The sequence below is a fragment of the Quercus robur genome, chromosome 12 (genome assembly GCF_932294415.1).
Source record: "Quercus robur chromosome 12, dhQueRobu3.1, whole genome shotgun sequence".
Lineage (NCBI taxonomy): Eukaryota > Viridiplantae > Streptophyta > Magnoliopsida > Fagales > Fagaceae > Quercus > Quercus robur.
This window is the reverse complement of record NC_065545.1, coordinates 29,722,505-29,740,688: the sequence shown is the minus strand read 5'-3', so window position 1 is coordinate 29,740,688 and position 18,184 is coordinate 29,722,505. Positions and strand designations below refer to the sequence as shown.

At 32.7% G+C, this 18,184-nt stretch overlaps 1 protein-coding gene across 2 annotated transcripts in view; it reads right to left on the bottom strand.

The window, feature by feature from the left end:
• LOC126710239 (7-deoxyloganetin glucosyltransferase-like) overlaps positions 1 to 18,184 on the bottom strand; it is a 91,867-nt gene that overhangs the window by 30,964 nt on the left and 42,719 nt on the right. The gene's annotated exons all lie outside the window — the stretch shown is intronic.

Genomic DNA, 18,184 nt, shown 5'->3' with positions numbered 1-18,184 from the left:
ATGAATGTTCTTGTGGTTCAAACAAACCATATAAAAATAAAAGAGCAATGATAAAAGCATGATGCTCTCTCTTGACAAACGACTACGACAAATTTGAGGCTGCTGTAAATAATTTACAGTTTTTCTTAAAAAAAAAAAAAAAAAAATTACTTAGTTTGATAAATTTGTAAAATACAAGACTTGTTCTTCATATTTTACTTTTGTTCATTAAAATAGAATATAATATTTTCATAGAAATCTAAATAACGATTGTTCTTGTGGTTCAAACAAACCATATAAAAACAAAAGAGCAACCATAAAAGCATGATTTTAAAGTTTTATCTTAAAACAAAATTTCACGTTTTTAATTAAAATCGTGTTTAAGAATAAAATAAAATAAAGATTTCAATATATGGAGGGTGCTATAAAGAGTGTCTATCAAAATTTTCCTAAAAAAGAAAAATTATGTTTGAGTTTTTCTTAAAAATTTTTAACACATTTGGTTTAAAAAAAGACACTACAAGAAATTTGTACTATTGCGGCGGGTGCAAAAACCGCCGCCACCTATTGCGGCGTTTTTTGGGACCACCTCTATAGGTATAGTTTTTTGCAGCGTCTTCTAGTGACGGGACATAAAACCGCCGCAATATATATGTTTTAGCGACGCTCCATCAAACCGCTGCAATAGATATATCCTTTTGCGGTATACTATAGCGGCAGTATATAAAACTGCCGCAATATATACCTTTTTAAGACGTTCTATTTTGCTATAGTGGCAGTATTATCAAACTGCCACAATAGATACTTTTTTGCAGCATAGCTTCTTAGCTATAGCGGCGGTTTTGACCGCCGCAATAGACCTTTTAATTGCTTGAATCTAGTTCTTTTTTTTTTTTTTTTTTTTTTTTTTTTTTTTTGTCCTTTCCTCTCCTAAGCGTCATTTGTCTTTTCATTTTTAGCGCCTTTATGTTTTCCCTAGTCTTCCTCTAAGAAAAAACACACATACACACTCTCTCTCTCTCTCTCTCTCTCTCTCTCTTTTCACCAATTCAATCATCAATTATGTAATAATATTTACCAAAAGTAAGTAAATAAATCAAATTAAAATATATTTGTAACATACATGTTCAAATTAATTAAAATCAAAAGTGATAATACATGGTATATGAGCCAAAACAATAAAATTTTTCATCATTTTGCCTAATCAACTTTATCCAAGTCATTGTTAACATGATGCTCATCATCTTTCAAAATTATTTCTTCATTAACATTTTCTAACAATTACTCCAATACCCAATAATCCACCGAAAACCTTCTCACTGAACCTAATTTCACCAAGTCCAGTGGTCTCAAGACCATCTATTAAGTTTGAATGGGTTTGATCAACTTTAACTAAACTTTGACTATACCTTTCTGTAAATCCCACCGTTTGATTGTGACCATAATTTACTAGAATTAACCTTTCATTACATTCTTCAAATCCAACGGTTATATTTCAAATCTAATTATGGCATGTGATGGACATGTGTTGTGTACCTGTATGGCTAAGTTCTCTCAATCTAACCATCCAATTGGTCTCAAATTTCACCAACACCAATATTTCACCATACTCATCAATCCTAATGATCAAGATTTGAATATGAATTTCACCAAGTTTAGTGGTCTCGGGACTACCTATTAAGTTTGACCGGGTTTGAACAACTTTAACTAAACTTTGACTGCACCTTTTTCTAAATCCAACCGTTTAATTGTGATCATAATTTACTAGAATTAACCTTTCATTACACTCTTCAAATCCAACGGTTAGATTTCAAATCTAAGTATGGCACGTGATGGACATGTGTTGTGTACCTTTATGGCTATGTTCTCTCAATTTGACCATCCAATTGGTCTCAAATTTCACAAACACCAATATGTCACTATACTCTTCAATTCCAATGATCAAAATTTGAATATGAATTTCACCAAGTCCAGTGGTCTCAGGACCATCTATTAAGTTTGACCGGGTTTGACCAACTTTAACTAAACTTTGACTGCTCCTTTCTCTAAATCCAACCGTTTGATTGTGACCATAATATACCAAAATTAACCTTTCATTACACTCTTCAAATCTAACGATTAGATTTCAAATCTAAGTATGATGCATGATGGACATGTGGAGTGTACCCGCATGGAAAAAAACTTTGATTGGCTTTGTTCTCCAAACCTCTAAAATGACCCAAATACCCTTGAAATATCTAAAATGACCAAAATTCTCCTTAACTTCTAAAATAGTCATTATAGAGATTTGGGGGGGGGGGGGGGGTATTTTGGTCATTTTACCAATTTCGAGCTATTTCTGATCATCTTAGAGGTTTCAAGGTACTTTTGCTCATTTTTGAGGTTTTGGGAGTATTTTTGTCTTTCTAGAGGTTTTAGGGTTTTTTTTTTTTTTTTTTGGGTCATTTTAGAGGTTTCAGAGTATTTTTGGTCATTTGAGAGATTTTTAGAGTATTTTGGTCATTTTATTGATTTCGAGGTATTTTTGTCAATTTAAAGGTTTCTAAGTATTTTTGGTCATTTAAGAGGTTTCAAGGTATTTTCATCATTATATTGATTTTGAGGTATTTTTGTCATTTTGCAGGTTTCAAAGTTGTTGTTGTTGTTGTTGTTTTTTTTTTTTTTTTTTTTTTTTCCTAAAGGATTTGAGAGCATTTTTTTTTTTTTTGCCAATTTTAGCGATATTAGGGGTATATTAATTATTTTTTTCATCACTAAAAAAATCATTTTAAAAATAAAAAATTTAAATAAATTTTAGCATATATTTTCACTTCCCACACTTTTTTTTCACTTCCCCCCCCCCCCCCCCCCCAAACACTTCAACAAAATATATCCTTTTTTCCGGGTTAAAACTTAAAAAAAAAAATTTAATAAAAATTTTAAATAAATTTCAGCATAGTGACGTTGAAGTGTGCTGTTTTTAAACTCTATAGCAATAGCCCAAACCTTTAGTGACGCTTCCATAACCGCCGCAATAGAGCTCAAATTTCAGCAATTTTTTTTTTCCTTTCCCCCATAAAATTTCACTTTTCCCACTCTCTTAAAAGTTAAAACTTCACCCACTTAAAATTTTTCAGCCACTCACATTTCCCTCACACAAAACCCTTTCTATCTCTCCTTCTCTCTCTCTCTCTCAGCCCACTGGCCAACCCAGCCTAGCCACTTGCTAACGCCGACGTCAACACCTAGCCCAGCGCCACCAAGTTCAGCCTACTCCAACGGCGACACCGAGAGTTCTAGTGGTTAGTTCGTCATACCCATTTGAAAGACCATCCCTTTAAGTTTGGTTAATTCAATAGATAAGGTAAAAATCTAAGTTTTCTATCATTTTCTTCTATGAAATCCTTTGGGCTTTGTTGTTTTATGATGTTTATGGTAATAACTTAGTGGGTTTGAGGGTTGTATTTCTTGGACAATCATATAGGTTTTAATTCATGAGGAAGATTGAGATGGATTTTTGAAATTGAGTTTCTTTATGTCTTTGGAATGATTTTGATATATGTGAAAAGTTGATAGTGCTAACTATGAAAATTGCTTGAGTTGTGGGCTTGTGGGCTTGTGTTTGTTGCATGTCAAGTGTTTGATATTTTACCTCAATGAGTTATGAGGTTAGGTTTAATTGCTTGTAGTTGTTTATTAAAGTTGAAGTGGGACTATGCAATATATATATATATATATATAGACACACACACACACACAACCATATGGGTTTCAATCTAGGTCGATTTGTTTTAGTCTAGCTCAAAGTTGTACTTTTATATAAAGTTGGAATCGAGTTAAAGCAGGAAAGCATTGTGCCTTTCGGCCTGGCTCGATCGATCGAAGCTCGGGCAGAATGATTTTCTGCAAATTTTTCCAACTCAGCCCTAAGTGTTTTAAAACGTTTTTAGGGTTTCTTATTTGTCCTAAGTATAAAAGACAAACCCTAGCCACGTTTTAGTGTTGCTCATAATTGCGGTTTGTGTAAATCTCTTGTGAGATCTAGATGAGCTTTCCTTTACACAAACTTAGGGTTTTCAAGGAGGAGATTTATCTACGCCTTGATGATCAATTCAGTTGCTGCCATTGAAGCTTAAAGAAAACACAAGCGGGTGTGCTTGTATCGGTGGTGAATCCAAAAAAGAAGGAGTACGTGGATTCAGAGTTTGCACATGGTCGTGTCAGTAAGTTCTACTGGTTGGTAGTAATAAGAAGTCGAGCATGGGGGCTTGTAAGTCTTATTGTATGAACTTCGATTCTTTCAAGATAATGGATTCAAGTTTACCTTGAGGATAGCTAGGTCAAATCCTCCTCAGGTTTTTTACTGGTTTGGTTTCCTGGGTGATCATATCTTGTGTTATTTATTTTTCGCTGCTTTGCATGATTTGATCTTTGTTATTGTGATAACCTAGACTTGTTGAATTGGACTAAGTAACAACTTGGCTAATTACCTAGGTTAAATCAATTTTTTTAAGGGGTCTAAAAACTATCAAGTAGTATCAGAGCGGGTAGCTCTTTTGTTGTTGATCCTTTGATCACTGAGCTGATCCTTGACCCCTGTTGTCATGGAACACGGACACTCTCTAGTTATTCCTCCTCACTTTGATGGGAATAATTATGTGTGCTTTGTTCCATAATGTTTATTGAGATAATTATCTCACTTTGTATAGTTCCATTTGTTTTGTTTGTCTCTATTGATTACTTCTTTTGTTATGTAAAATGTTCTTGGACCACGTCAATGTAGGCCTTTTGATGTGTCATTACAAGTGTTTCAATATGTGTCCTTTTTTCTAGGCGTAATAATAAAATTTTATTGTTAAATCATACAATTCAGTACAGCATGACTAATTGACTATGACCAAATAAGTTGTATGTGTTCCTTACATTTTAGCCAAATTGCAATTTTATCAATTTGATGCTTTCAAAAATATTGTGCATTACATTTCACATTCAGTAAACTAAATTAGGAGATTGTGGAAAGATAATGCAATTATTTTAGAATACTAATGAAGTTAAAAGGACAGACACTAATGATGGGTTGGAGTATATTGTTACTCCATCTATACCACGATGTAAGTGAAGATGGGTTTGTCTTCAATTGGATATAGATATATATATATATATATATTGAAAACCACACTGCCAAATACTTTATGTTTCACTCTATATTGCACACAAGTATAACCCAAACTTCTGGCTGTGACTGTGCGTAGATATGTGTACGGATATATTCTAGGGGTGAGCAGAAAGTCACTGGCACCGATCCAACCGACCGGCGCCGATCGTCCCGCACTGCCATTGCAACTAACCGACAAAGTCAATGCCGGCAATCGGAGCGCAAAGGGAGTTTTGATGCCGGTGCGGTGCAGTCACCGGAGTTGGAAATCCAAAACCGAGAAGTTATCGAATCGAACCGATACCTACATCTCCACTTCTCAGTTCTGTTTAGATACGGTGTTGTTGACTTGTTGTACAGGTTCTCTTCTCTTTTTTTTTTTTCTTTTTTTTTTTTTTTTTTTTTTTTTTGAAAGCGTACAAGTGACAGGTTCTCTTCTCAGAATCTCATTTGAAGTTTTTTTTATTTTTTTATTTTATTTTTTTTATAAAACGTTGTCGTACTCGTATGGGTGTTATTAAAACAAAAAACAAAACAAAACGGTTCTACTTAGGCTAGGTTTTCATATTCTACCTAGTATAAATTCACTCTTTTGTCTCTCATAACCCTTTAACTCTCTCTCTCGCTCTCACCTCGCCAACGGTAAGCCACCTCTGAGCTCTCATTTTGTTGAAGGTGTTTTGATATATGGGAAATGTACAGTTAGTGGTTAATATTTTGATTATGATGTGAAATGTGACATGTTTATGTAAAAAGTTGCAAATTTGAGATATGGGTTTTTGTCATTGTTGGATTAGTTTAAGGAATATTGTGAAATATTTGCAAAAGAACCAAGTTGAATATTTGAATAGAAAAGGATGGTGTGGGTTTAGTAAGTAAGAAAATTTGGTCATGATTGCGTAATGTGTGAAAATTCTGGAATTTATGTAACTATGAAGTCTATGATTGTGTACTAACTGGATTACACAATATTTATCTGGCATTATATGAGAATTTCATTACAAATGTCATATATGATATATGTTATGTGTTACAGCTTTAATTAAATATGAAGGCTAATTTTGCAGGCATCGTTTTCCATGGGTTCAACTATGATTAAATATGAAGGCTGATTTTGCAACTAAGCTAAGTGTTGTATTCTTCAAAATTTTATTGGAATGTAATGTCCATAGTAGTTCTTAAACCTAATATCTATGCATGTCATTTATTGATCCTTATCAGTGTCTCTTCCTTCTCTTCTTCATTTTTTTGTTTTTTTTTTTTTTTTTTTAAGTTAAGTCTACCTACCCATTTATATACATGCAATGGTTTTTGGCATTGCCTTGGTTGAAGAAAACTTGGCGCGAAAATATTTCTGTTGAATAGATTTTTTTTATTAAAAAAAAACAAAAAAACAAAAATAAAAACAGATTGTTAATGTTTCAAATCAAACCGACCAAACAGATTAAACCGAGCCGATCAAACTGCACCGCTATAGGTTGGAAAACCGACCTTAATCGGTATGCATCGGTTTTAATTATTACAAAACCGATCCCTATCGGTTCGGTAACAAATTTGAAAAAAACCGAGCCGATCAAACTGCGCACACCCCTAATATATTCATGTGAATGTATGTATTTTTTGGATATAATTTTTTATGAATATGTATGTATTTATTTTTATTGCTATAAAAGTGAATGATAATTTTTTTTTTTTATTTAATGGGAATGTTTACAAAAAAGGAAAAAATTAATTTTTTTATAAGTAAAAATTAAATTAAGAAGTAAGATATGTTGTGTGTGTTTTCTTTCCATTTTCTATGTTGCTGATATTTGATAAATTGATATAGTTATTTTATTTTTGATTCAGATATGGAACTCTTTTCTTGACTCACATTGCTGAAGATATCACAGACTCCCTTACCTTTTCAGGTTAAAACCTGCTACTCCTGTTTCTTATTTTCTTTTCCATCATGTATTTTTATTTGTTTGCTTTGTTGTTTTATGATGTTTATGGTAATAACTTAGTGGGTTTGAGGGTTGTATTTCTTGGACAACCATATGGGTTTTAATCCATGAGGAAGATTGAGATGGATTTTTGAAATTGAGTTTCTTTATGTCTTTGGAATGATTTTGATATATGTGAAAAGTTAATAGTGCTAACTACGAAAATTGCTTGAGTTGTGGGCTTGTGTTTGTTGCATGTCAAGTGTTTGATATTTTACCTCAATGAGTTAAGAGGTTAGGTTTAATTGCTTGTAGTTGTTTATTAAAGTTGAAGTTGGACTATGCAATACACACACACACACACACACACACACACAACCATATGGGTTTCAATCTATGATGAAGATTGAGATGGATTTTTGAATCCTTCACGAATAGTACATTGAAGTGAATTGATGTTGTGGTAATTGATTTTTATATGGGATTGAATTTTTTGACTTGTGTTGTGATGATTGTTATATGAGGTTATGGGTTGTAATCCTAGTTGTTTATATGTGCGAACACATGTAACTTTAAGGTTTAATCAAGTCTCAAAACTTTTGGAATGGTGTTAAAATTATAGTATTTGTTTTTCTTTTTCTTTTTTTTTTTTCTTTTTGTGACTTTAAATTTGTCTGGGACAGATTTGAGTTAGATGCACTACGTGATTTTAATAAATTATAGAAAAATTATTTTGAACTGAATTATTTATGGTACATACTAGACATATAAGGGCTCCTCCATATTTAATTTCAAGTTTTTTGGATAAGACTAAGTGAACCAAACAAATTTTTAAAAAGAGCTTACCTGTTGCAAATTTAATCAGAAAGTATGATTAGAATTTTGAGACTTTAAGGAATTTATTACAAGCTTTTGTTGTGTGGTTTATCTTGTCAGTTCATATGTGCTTTCTTTGATAAGTGATTTATTGTTTGGCAACCATATGAGTTGGGTTTCTTGAGAAATCATTTGGGTTTTTGATTTATATGGTAGATTGGGTTTAATTTTTGAAAGAGGGTTTCCTTGCATTTTGAAATGCCTTTGGCATATGTGGTTGTGATTGTGGTGTTAACTATAAATTTGTGCAAGTAATGTGAGCATGTGTCTTTTGCTTACCAAGTATTTGATAAATTGCCTATATGAGTTATGGGATTGAATTTCTTGACTTGTATTGTGATGATTGTTGATAGGCCAAGAATGTATTGACCCCTTGTGATAAATTAATTAATTAATTAGTCAAGTTTATTAATTAATCAAATTAACATGCAAGATGCGTGGTAGCAAAAACAAATCACCAAATAACTAAATTATGCAGCGGAAAATAAATTGACACGGTGATTGGTTTTCGAATGGGGAAAACCTATACGGCAAAAACCCCATCGGGTGATTTTAAGGTTACCACTCCCAAGAATTCACTATTATTAAAACAAGCAGTTACAAGTAAAGGAATCCTAATACCTTATACTAACCTACAGCTGAACCCCTACCCTAATACCCAATTGGACTTGTTCTGCAGTGACAATCTCTCCTTTCAATGCACGGCTCCCAATACGTGACTAACCAATTGAGAAGAATGTTGGCTGCAAAGTTCTTTAGTTCATAACACGATGAAGATCATGAAGTTGCTTGGTCACAAAACCATACGATGCACAAAAAAACACAGTAGCTTCTTCAAAAGAAAAATGAACTAGGGCATATGTCTCCGGTTCACAATATGCTTGTGAAAAACTTTTGCATTGAGTTGCATCAGCTGTGACTTCCCTTAAAACAATCCTTATATATGTTTAGAGTTGTGAGAAAAGAAAGCCTAAACACATACTCACGGATTGGAGTGAAATCAGTTTTGAAAAACTGAATTTCATAAATCTCGACAGATAGGGTATATATCGAGCTAGCTGTTGAGCTTCGGGCTTCACAGCTTTTTAAACCTTGATAGATGCTAGCTGTCGAGCTTTAAAAACCTGCACTTCGTCACTTGATTCTTGGACAGACTTGCATGGCTTTACACTTGAACTTGAAACCTTGTTTCTTGAAGTATTAAACACATCCTAGATCTACCCAATTACAAGTAAAGTGCGTTTTGTCAAAGGATTAGCCAATTACATAAAATATTGACATATGTTCCTAACATTGAATCACATTTTTCCTAACAATTGTTATATGATGTTATGGGTTGTAATCCTAGTTGTTTATATGTGCTAACACATGTCGCTTTAAGGTTTAATCAAGTCTCAAAGCTTTTGTCATGGTGTTAAAATTATAGTATATTAGTGAAGACTTTAGTTTCTATAATGTTCACCTTGATTTTAGAAAAGTGGATTTCTATAAGATAAGTCTGTATGTGATATAGCAACAAATATGTTGTAATTATGGTTCCACATCTTTAAACTTGTAGTAGCATATTCTTTCTTGTCAACATGATTGTAAGGCACTTCATAGTGGCATGGCCACTCAGTTTCATGTTGGTGGGATCTGAGATGTGATATCCTTTGGGCTTGGGAATTTTTTGTCTACTAACAATCTTGCGTATTGACTAGAAAGTCAAAATTTATTGGATTGCTTGTGTCCATTGACACCCTCCTTTTATTATATCTTGTGATTATAACATTTTATAACTGCATAATTTGTAGTTGACAAGTAGAGAATACAAAATGTTTCAATACTAAGTTACATCTAAGTAGTTAAGATCTAGGCTTTGTTGAATTGAATGAAGTTTGAAGTCATTGGTACTATTTTTAACGCTATCAATTGTCTCAAGCTTTGTTCCTAGTACATTCACTAAAATTTCCATAAAGTAGTAGTGTCAATCGTTATTACTTTGACTAGGTAATGTTTTGATGTCATATCTTTATTGACAGGCATTTGACATCCGCATCAAAAATGGCACAATCACATGCATTTTGCAATCATTATTTGCAACCTCTGGTTAGCCTTTTTAAGTAAAATTATATATAAATATATATATATATATATATTTATTTATATATATATATATATTTTCTTTTTTCATTTAAAAAAAACTTCTAAGCATGCCAATGTTCTTGGCTACCATGTTCTTTCATATCATTATTCAGAAAGTTTCATATGCATCCAAGCAATTGATTAAGTCACAACTGTGTAATCATTTTGGTGGCAATGTTCATCTCCATATTCATATGGCCATTGCTTCATTCTACTATCTTTTGGGAAGGAGGGGGGAGGGGAAATAATACTAGTTTGAAGATAGACCTTGATTCCTTAAACATGCAAACACGGATTGAAAGAGTGGCAGAAACACAATTGGCACCCTTGTGTTTGTGCAGGCATAGTTCTTTGTCTTGGTTTTTATTTTATTTTTTATGTAATCACTTTGATTGCATGCTGGATCAAAGGTGCATTCAAGATATAATAATAGGCATTGGTTTCAATGTTGTGTCCTAATAAATGCCTTTTTTTTTTCTTTTTTTTGTGTATGAAGAACGTTCCTCCAATCCTACAATCCCCAGCTCTCCAAAAATCATTAACTGCATCCCATCAACCAAGCAGCTTATAAATTTTATGTTGATGTTTGAGGACATTTTGTGTACAAAGAACCACATTTGAACAAACACATTTTTTGCAAGTGTTAAAAAATATTTTGAAACTTTGATTATGGTATTAGTTTAATTTAAGTGTTGAAGGACTTTCTGTGTACAAAGGACCACATCTTTTCTTTTGTTATGTATTTGATAATATATTTCGATGTTAATATTATGTTAGTTTGGAGACATTTGTGGTGTTATTAATTAGTTACATTTGTGGTATTGTGTAAGTGGAGCTAAAACTATTACAGGTTCTTTGTAACAGGTCTATTAAAAAAAAATAGTGGTTTTAAAACCTGCTGAAAAAAAAAAAAAAAAAAAAAAAAAAAACTACTGCTAAAAGGTTTGCACATATAGTGGCATTTCTCCCCGCCGCTAAAAGTGCAATGAGTCCATTATAATTGGTTCCCTATAACAGCGCCTTTTGCCCGTTGCTAAAGGTGGATACCAATAGCGACGGGCATAACCTACCACTAAAAGTTAATTGATACGAATTCTGACCTCCTATGGCAGCGGTTTTCTGCCTGCCGCAAAAAACCAAAAACGCCACTAAAAGGTGCATTCATGGCGGCGTTTTTTGTTACCGCCGCAATAGTCCAGTTTTTTTTGTAGTGAGACTAAATAAATTTAGTGTATGTTTTGTAGGGTGAAAAAGTAAGAGAATAGAAGATGGTGGAAAGAAAATGAAAGATGAATAGCTATTTTCTCTTATTTTCTAGAGTAAAAGATGGAAGAAAGGAAAACAAAAATGGAAGGATGTTTATTCTATTTGGACTTGCTACCTTTTATCTTCCTAAAATTGGAGGAAAGTAGGGAGAAAATGTTTCCAGCCAAAGTGTTTGATTAATGAATGATCTCACTCTCATAATATTGAACAGGGAAGTTGTATAGTTGAAGAATACAATGAAGATAACATTTGGGTTGCTATATATCTCTTCCTATTTTGTAGTTAAATGAAGATAATCTAGAAATAAGCTTGATTTTGTACCTAGATACACTTGATTATTTTTATGATATATTGATTTGGTTTGCTCTTGTTTGAAGTTTATTATTATCATCTGGTCCAATTTGTTGAGTAGAAACTGAAATCGATAAAAAATCAATGGAGTCGTGAAGATGTGAGTGAATTAATCCTTGCAAGAAAGATATATATGTAATCCAATAGAAGAATATAATAAGAAATACAATATGTTTTATTTTTATCTCCACTTTTATATCCTTATGTCAAACACATACAAAGCTATGATTTACCAAACACCAGTATTCTATTTCCCCATGTTAGACTCCTCGCCATATTGCTTTCAAGTTGAACCTGCCCGATTCTGTTCTTATAATAATAAATAAACAATAGTTTTTTTTGGACATAATTAAAGGTTAGATGACTGTGTACCATGTATGACTGTGGCCAAAATAACAAAAGCATCGCTATCTAGGATTATCATTCAATTTCAATTAGTAAGGGAAATATAAAATAATAGCAAGAAAAAACACTCAAAGATACAAGATTTGACATTTTAGATTTTTAATAACTACATTTTTTTTTTTCGAATTCGACAAACAAGTAGATCACCAACTCTTGGAATATGATTGATATAGAGGAAATGCCCTAATGACTTTCCGTAAATTTTCATTAAAAAAAAGTACCACTTGCATTATGGGATGGGTACACTTTGTGCATTATCCTTTAGTACATATGATAGAGTTTATTGTGTCAATATGAGGTATATAAGTTCACAAATTATCTATTAATTGTTTGAGAACTATCATTCAGTGTGATATTCCCTGCCTAGAGTAGTGGATGCTTTTTGGTTAATAATTGATATAAGCAATAAAACTATTAAAGTTACCTATAATAAGAACTATTGAAATTATTAATGAAAACGAACCTTGTAACTTCTAGAGCTCATAACCAAGTGAGGTATTAAAATGATTGAAGATTATATGTGGAAATTAAGCTACAGGTGGGATGTGGAGGCTGGCTTTTGGTTTGGTGTAAATCTCATTTAAATAATGAATATAGGATTTTTAAATAAAAATAAACCGAACCTAGGTGGTAGGTACATGCTTGACTCATTCAATTTAATTAAAGGTCTAATTAATGAGTGTTAGTGTATTGGTTAAGGTTGAGTGTATTTTTTATTTTTATTTTTTGGGTGGCTATTGACTTGTTTTTCTAAGGAGTTGCACAACATTTTAATTAAAAAGAAAAAGAAAAAAAGAAAGGGTCTTCTTTCTAAGCAAATTAAAGATCGGTGGAGAAGCATGAATGATATAGATACTCCTCTATGTGGATGTTCTGGCTTTTAGTTAAAGATGAGCCTTGTTGCTAAATTAGCAACTTCTCATGCACAAAGAGCTTAGAGTCTAGTGGAAAAAAGATTCAAGCTACGGGATTCCATATATTGTAATCATCTCAACAAAAAAAAGTATTTGTTGATTAGTTTTTATTACTTTTCAACATAGTTGAACTTGTTCGATTCTTCCTTAATAAGTACAATAGTACACCCATTGACAAAAGCCTTCAATTAATTATTTGTATCTTTTTTAGGTTACTTGGAAAATGGTCTACAATTTCATACTACTCATCGCTTTAAAAATGGCCTATGATTTCCGGGTGTTGCAGAAATATGAATCTTATGCTTGGAGGCCTTGAACAACCATATGCAAATAACCTATTCAAGTTGACCTACTTTCGGTGTTTCCTACTTAGCACCATTTTCAAAATGCTTGCAACTATGTCGTGAAGGCCCATTTATAAAACCCAAGCTTCCATAAGGCCCATGACAATACTGAAACCTCTCTATGTATCCATTCATCCTAAGCCCACTGTATATATAATCTGTCCAAGAAATATCGCAAAAGGCAAAAGTTACCGTATTCGTAGTCATATTGTTAACATTGACTGGGTACAAATTTAAAATTGCATGGATATTATTCCCAACACTCCTCACGTCACAATTTGATAATAATAATAAATAAATAAAACACGTACTAATCATTGGATTTAATAAAATACAGGAGAAATAATAATAAAACAAAGTGTGAATGATTTAATCAAAGGTGGTAAGTTCACATCCATTAGTCGCAAATCCTTTAATGACTTTTTTTTTTTTTTTTGTTAAGTGAAAGTGAAAAATAATAGATGAGACTATAAATGTCAATCCCCAAGATCTTCTTAAATATGAAAAATTATAGTTGATAAAATATATTAGATTTTTTAAATTAAACTATTTATATTTGTTATTTGAAAGTGTTTTAAATTTTATAAGTTTTTTTTAAGGAAGCATAAAGTATTTTGCATTCAATTATTATATAAGGCGAGATATTTTGTAAATAATGTAATATGTGGTTACAATTTATTTCTAGTGTTACTTACAAATGATTCATCCATCTTGAATCACCTAAAAGGCAACCTAATATAAGTAAATTTGTCACTTATATTAGGAAAAAAAAAAAACTTTTTTCTTTTATGGATATAAAAACACATTTGAGTTTATGTGTAACAGAGAATTCAAACAAAAAACATACCTGCATAAGCTAATTCTGCAGTGCTGTTACCAGATATACTTCTCCTACAAATATTATCTCAATACCACCAAGTTTTTATTTTCACTCTGACAAGATGAGAGGTAAAACATCCAAAATGCATCACCACATCAACTTGGTTTGAGAAACAAGGATTTATTTATTTGAATGAAGAAACATATGAATGATTTGCCATATTCTTTCTCCTAATATGTGAAGAAAGTATGAGAGGAATGAAAGTTTTATTTGCTGACAAAGAAAACAAGAAACCACTGCTCAATAATTAATTACCATTGACTTATTGACTTGTTAAACAACTTCAACGCCCAAATATTTTGGTAAAGAATTGATTTTTAAGTTCATATTCCTTCTTCTTCTTTTTTAAAAAAGTTTTTTTTAGTTTGTTTTGCAAAATGAAAATCAATAACCAAGGAAAAAATTTGCTATAAATTTAAAGTGGGTGCAGAAGAAGTTTTTTTTTTTTTTTTCCCGCATAATGAAATTCAATACTTGAATCTTCTTCTTTTGGTCGAGCTAGATCACCAACCAAGTTTTGGATGTGGGCAAGCCAATCATCACTCTTGCAACTTTCCACTAAGATGGGACAATTCCAAATTGTTAGTGTCTTCAAATACGTAATGCCAGACAATGATGTCAAATTGGGGCAATCCCAAATCTCAAGTGATTAAAGAGTTATGATATTGCAAATCCACTTCAACAAAGTCTTCAAACTTGAACAATTTGAAATCTTGAGATTTCGCAAAGAGGTGGCCTGTTGAAGTCCCACTGGAAGAGGGGCCAATTTTGGATGATCATACAATCTTAGATTTTGAAGCTTCCTTAGGCATTGCCATTCAAATTCCATCCTATCCCCATTATAATTAAATAACACAAGTTCCTCAAGTGCAATGAGATATTTTATAGTTTGAAGGAGAAGACCATCATTGCCTTCCATTAGACTAATACACAAATATTTTAATTTGGAGAAAGGGGTGAATGAGGCAGTAAGTGTTGAAGAAGAAGAACAACAACAACTACGAGCAGAAGAGATTGACTCTGCTATTGTTTTTGTTGTTGTTGTTGGGGTTTTCGAAGATGCCATACTTGCCATTCCCTACGATATTGTTTGCTCCAATGGCCTCAAATTAGAGTTTCCCAAATATAGTTCTTCAAGATAGAGAAATAAAGTCATGGAATATAGTTTATGGCAATGATAAATACTTAGAGAAGAAAGACGAGTAAATGAAAGCAGAGAATTCTTTGCCTTCAAGATTGCTATCATTGATATTCCCCCATAATTATCATCATCATTATCATCATCCACCTCGTTGGAGTCCCTCCTCCTCTTCCACTATCCCTTTACACTACAAAAAAATTGTACTTTTGCGGCGGGCCAAAACTGCCTCAAAAGTCCAAAAAACCGCCGCTAAAGGTCAATTTGACCTTTAGTGGTGCATGCTGTTGCGGCGGTTCTACCCGCCACTGTTGCGGTGCCGTTATAGATCTATTGTGGCGGTAACAAAAAGCGCCGCAATTGATTGGTCATTTAGCGACGCTTTTGGTAGCGAGCTGAAAATCGCCACCATATGAGGTTACCATTTAGGTCAAGTGACCTTTTAGCGGTGGGATAGGCCCGCCGCTATAGGTGACAAGCTTTAGCGACAGGCAGTAAGCGCTGCTATAAGGCTTATTAAACAACAGACTCTACGCACCTTTTAGCAGCGATTACACCCACTACTATATGTGTGAGGCTTTAGCAGCGGGCTATAAACACCACTATAGGTTTTCAATAATTTCACAATTTTAGTCCTTTAGCGGCGGTTTTTGCCCGCTGCTATAGGTTTTTTTATTTTTTTTTTCACTCCTGGGTTCTAAACCACATTTGTATTATATATAATTTGTAATAATTTTAGCTCCACTAAGACAATACCATAAATGTAACTAGATAACACCACAAATGTCTCCAAACTAACATTATATTAACATAGAAATATATTGTCAAATACATAACATTGTCTATAACCATCATCAAAGTTCCAAGCTAATACTACAATCAAAGTTCCAAAGTATTTAAACAAATCCTTCAACATTTCCAAAAAATGTGGTTGTTCAAATGTAGTTCTTTGTACACAAAAAGTCTTTGGAAAATTATAGCAACTTTTCAGTATTGTAGCACAATCATTAGTAATTGTCACATCTCCAATATCATCAATAAGCATCTGAAACCATCAACCAGATAGCAAATCAAAATTATACCCTTTGGCAGAACTACATAGTCCAAATAAAAGCTCAGTAATTAAAAGGGAAAAGAAACATGAAGCTTGAACATGTTGGCTCAACAGCAAAAAAAAATTATAACAGTAATGACAAGTTGTATGCCTAATAGATGTTTCTATGTACATATGCATAACTAAATCTTGCAAACAAATCTTCCAAACAATCTTAAGTTTCTATAAACAAACTTAAGCTAGATTATAATATTGAAATATAATTTTAAAGAGAAGAAACTAACCAGAGAAAGGTTTTGAAACTCTAATCATTAAGGAAAAATATAATGAGTGATAACAAAAGTATTAACTACACTCATCATCACTAGACTCATCATCATTGGACTCATCATCATTAGAATTATAAACATCATTGTTAAGCTCTTCATCATTGATAAAGTCTTGTTCAAGCAATTCATCCTCACTAATCAATGGTGTATCATAAATGGTTCCTTCTTCATTAACTCGAGCCCAAGCATGGTTTTCATTTGCATCATCAATAGTTATATTATAAGGGACATTCTCAAGATAGGTACCCGCTTCATCATCATCATCATCATGTGAAGCATTAATACCAACATCAAACACCTCCCTAGGTTTTGTTTTTCCCACCACCACCACCTAATCTTTATGTCACACATCTTCCACATAAAACACTTGTAAAGCTTGAGATGCTAATGCATAAGGCTTGTCAATCAATCGATCACCCGTGTGTATCAATCATGAAAAATTGACAAGGGGAAATCCAAACTCATCTTTTTCGCATCCTCTCCCACTAATAACGTCAACCCATTAACATTTGAATAGTATATATCGATACTTGTCAGAGTAGCTCAACTCAATAATATCGATTAGTACATCAGAATAAGTAGCACCACCTTCAGTAACAACACAAACTCCACTGTTTTGAGTTTTCCTAGTTGCCTTAAAGTCTTTGGTGCGAAACTTCAAACCATTTATAACATAATGCTAGAACTGTTTTGCTTCATTATCTGAATATCGAGCAAGTCGTATGTCTTTATCGAAGAGTTTCTTTTTCTCAGATGCATCCATTGACATCACCTATTATAGACAATGACGTTTATTATAAGTATGCTATCTAAAATGTTACAACCAAGTTTTATATATAAACAATAAAGTTTTATATATATGCTTTACTTACATAATTCCTAAACCAGCTGCAAAATTTCTCCATGTGCTGTTTTTGAATAACATCATCAGTTACATGAAAAGGGAAATCAGCCTTAATCTCCGCTATGTGTACATTGTGTTAGAATATTGTACTTGAATGCCATGAAAAGATATACAATGACATATTACTTACTCATGAAATGGGATGATTTCTTCACAATTGAATAGTACATAACGATGTACTTGGATCCATGAATTTGAATCTAATGTAATGCTCACCATTACACCCATGGATTCCTCACCATTCCTTACAAGCTGATTGAATGCAATTTCAACAAATTTAAAATAGCATGAGCAGAATGCTAAGCATTCCTCTACTATATACCCTTTTACAATGGAGCCTTCTAGATAAGTTTTATTATGCACATAAGACTTAAGTCTTGACAAGTACCTATTGGAAAACCCAAGATCAACAACGGGAAATTGATGAGTTAAACAAAACCAAATAGACCAAATTACCATATGTGTTACCTCTCTATGGGATACATCCAACGATAATGAATTGGGCCACCAGCTTTGGTTTTGCTAGTCAAATGCACGACTAGATGTACCATTACTGTAAAG